Source organism: Crocodylus porosus, unplaced genomic scaffold, assembly GCF_001723895.1.
Source record: "Crocodylus porosus isolate Cpor-Errol unplaced genomic scaffold, CroPor_comp1, whole genome shotgun sequence".
Lineage (NCBI taxonomy): Eukaryota > Metazoa > Chordata > Crocodylia > Crocodylidae > Crocodylus > Crocodylus porosus.
The window spans coordinates 15653039-15656320 of NW_017728917.1; the positions used below are offsets into that span (position 1 = coordinate 15653039).

Below are 3282 nucleotides of genomic sequence, written 5' to 3' on the forward strand. Positions count from 1 at the left end.
AGCACGTGGAGCGAATGTGCGGCCTTGTCCCGGGCCGAGCCGCTGTCCGTCTGGACCCCAGCTCGCTTCCGGAAAGGACAGCGGCGCGGCCGCAGGCAGGCCCGCGATCCACCAGAGACACGGGGCCCGGGCGGCGCCGTTGTGCTCGAGCCGTCGGCCGTCGCTACCCCGGCGCCGCCGCACGGGGAGCAGCCGGGAGCTCGGGCGCGGGGCCCCGGCTGAGCGCTCCCGGCTCCTCTCGCGCCTCGGCCGCAGCTGCCTGCCCGCCGCGCCCAGCGCCACCGGCAGCCCCACTCCGCGGAGGCGTGCGCCGGGAGGTCCCGGAGCTCCCTCCCCCCCCAGGGGCCGCCGGGAGACCGGTCACTCCGGCCCGCAGAGCCGGCCAAGTGCCCCTGCCGCCCGGGCGGCTGAGACAGGCGGATGTCCTGCGGGCGAGCAGGATCCCAGAGCCCTGGAAATGTCGAATATTTAACCCACTTTAAAAACACAAGCTTTCTACGCTTCCAAGCCCCACATTTATGACTAGCACAATCCTGCACCGTGGCAACGGGTACGTTTCCAGCACTGCCGAAGAAGGGCCATGCGATCTAGTGTCTTGCCTTCGGGGGCTAGCAGCAGAGCTGTAAACGGTACAAGCGAGACCCGAGCTGGACAGTCCAGGTGTAAACCGCTGCGGGAAGCTTTCAGAGGCAGCTTATGCACCAAATCCAAAAGGCTTTCAGCCCTCCAACCCTAGCTGCACCCCAGGTCAGCCCCCAACCTTTTCCATGAACCTCTAGACAGTCTCATGTACTGAGCTGTTCACTCCGTGCAGCCCTTTTCATGCAGCAGGTCATGGGACACCCCCTCTCCCAGATAGTAAGCCTTTTCCCTCTGTGGCACAGACTGTCATCCCTGAGGCGCTCCAGTCAGACTCCAGCGCTTCAAGACACCGAGGAAAGGCAGGGGTGGGAAATGAGCAGAGCTGTGCGCTCCATTGCAGGGGGAAGGGAAGGAAAGGAAAGCCAAGGCATGTCAGAATTGCACCTTGTTTATACATGTCCCAGACAATACAAGCCTGGTCTGTCAGAGGGAAGCGGGAGGCAGGGTTATGCAGCATCCCCATCCACTACCTTGGATACAAAGGGTGGAATACCACTTCTTGGAGCCCAGGGCTAACAAGACCTCCTGCCTCAAGCAGAAGCCGAGACCCTGCTTCCTCACCCCAGCCTCATTTCCCATAACAGCGCCAGCAGGCAGAAAAGGGAACTGCTATCTGGTTCCTGAGAGCCAGAGATGATGCCAGTGGGTGCTCCTCATGGCCCATTGCCACGTACGGCAGGACGCAGCTCTGGTGCTGCCTTCAGTTTAGAAGCTGCAGCGTCCCAGTCACTTTATTCACTGTTTCTTCTTCTCCCATGATGGCAAGGACAGTGCACGATCCAGCTGGGACCTGAAGTGGGGACAATGCCATTGCATCAAGAACAGCGACGCCAAGGGTAGACACTTAGTTCCTATCTAGCGACTGAATCCAGCCGATGAAGTCCACTATATCTCTAGGTAAGTGGCTGCAATGGCTAATAATTATCCTCCCTATCTAGAAGGTGCATCTTATTTCTTATGAGAGTGAGTCTACCTCCAGCCACAGCATCACAGCCTGCCTCTCTCCGTCTGGGAGATCAAGGCACCCCGTATTATTAGAGGTCTCATCCCCAAATGGACACTTATTAGTGGTCTGATCAGCACTGTATAGAGTTAGTCCACGCTCCTGTCATCAGTCCCTGACCTGGACTCTTTGTGTTTGGATTATGTTAGGGCACATGTTGAGTCCTTATGGCTGAGAGCTAACTTCCCTTCAGTCACTGCTTTCCAAAACAGCCATCCCTCTCGGCCCCTGCAGCCAGGGAGATTCTGGAAGACCCACGGGAAAGGACCTCCCAGCTCTGGTACTGAGACCAATTTTAAACAACTTCAGCCCAGACCATCAATCAAGATACTGTATGGCTATACATCCCCAACGGTTCCCTTCTTTCCAGACAATTTGAGAGTACACATCTGCTCTTGGTTTTTAATCCATTTAACATGTGCTGAATTGCTGTATATATTTTTTGGAGAATGGCCTGGGGTATTAAGCCAAGTGCCCTACAACTTAAAGCCTGTCAACACTTCTATGAGATAAGAAGCCTATTAAAACACATCACAAACCCCATTACCTGTGAAACCATGTTGATGTTGTTACTACTAACCTTTGTTACTATAAATTGTTACTTCTATCCTACCCTTGTCGTTATCAGGGTCATCATTTCATCCCCCAGTATCAGCACATTTCTCGGTTCTGTGGAAGGTTCAGAACGCTCCACAGCCCATTTGCTCTCAGCAACAACGGCTTGAGGAACTCTTCTTCCCGCTCCTGGAGCAGGATACCTCTTGCCAGGCTTTAGGCCAGTGTTTAAACGGCCACTGCCAAACTAGTTTGTACGTGCTGGAATGGGAACCGCTTCTGTCATCAGGGTGGGATGCAGACAAGTCACCCAGCTGCTCCCTGGCTCCGATACTGGGCAATTCTGCCTTCTTAGTTGTTCGTTAGTGGTATAGTTGCCAACAAACACCGTCTATACCGTTGCTAGAAGCTTTTCTGCTCCTGCTTATTTGAAAGTTTCCTTCTCATTTTCCCTGCCCCCTTGCAAGATGCAGCTGCTTCTTTGTTGCTGCCTTGTAGGATTCAGGCCTTGCTGTAAGGAAAACTTCAACTGCTTGTTTGTAGTGGAGCTCATCAGTATCAGTTCCCCACAGCCCCCCATATTTTTGAAAGTTATTTATGGTTTCAGAGCTATTAACTAGGATCTTTCTTTATCCAAAGACTTCCTTGTATTCATGGGAATACGGGTTTTTTAAGCACATAGTAAAGTTTTAATTCCGGACTTTGAGTGATTGTGCACATGGCTGCACCCTTTCCCCCAGGCCGTGTTCGGCTCTGGGAAACTCGTCTCTGTGAGCACGAGGCGCACACCCCGCAGGCACAGGGCCTGCCCGGCGTGGTTACCTGCGTCCTCCCTGCGTCCTGCACCAGGTACGTGGGCAGCTCCAGGCTGAGCGCCAGGGCCTGGAGGTCCATCAGGTGGGCAGCGTTCGTGCCTTGCACCACCACCTTCTTCGCACTAGCTGGGAAAAGGTGGCATCAGGGAGACCCTTCCCTTGCTGCCCAGAGCCACCGGCCGCCCGTGGTGGGGGCAGACGGCGCAGTCCCTGCCCCCGCCCGCCCCGCGGCGCCCCTCTTACCCGCACTCATCCCAGCACCGTAGC

General features: G+C 55.3%; 1 long non-coding RNA gene across 2 annotated transcripts; it reads right to left on the reverse strand.

Annotated features, from left to right (window-relative positions):
- Positions 1 to 1014: 1014 nt before the first annotated feature.
- LOC109311242 lies at positions 1015 to 3282 on the reverse strand. Of its 2 annotated transcripts, none has more exons than XR_002101451.1 (3): positions 3259 to 3282; positions 3023 to 3137; positions 1015 to 1432 (listed from the first exon to the last, which is right to left on the reverse strand). It is a non-coding gene; the product is annotated as an uncharacterized LOC109311242 (long non-coding RNA). The 2 variants fall into 2 exon arrangements; XR_002101452.1 differs by having other exon boundaries at positions 3023 to 3141; positions 3259 to 3278.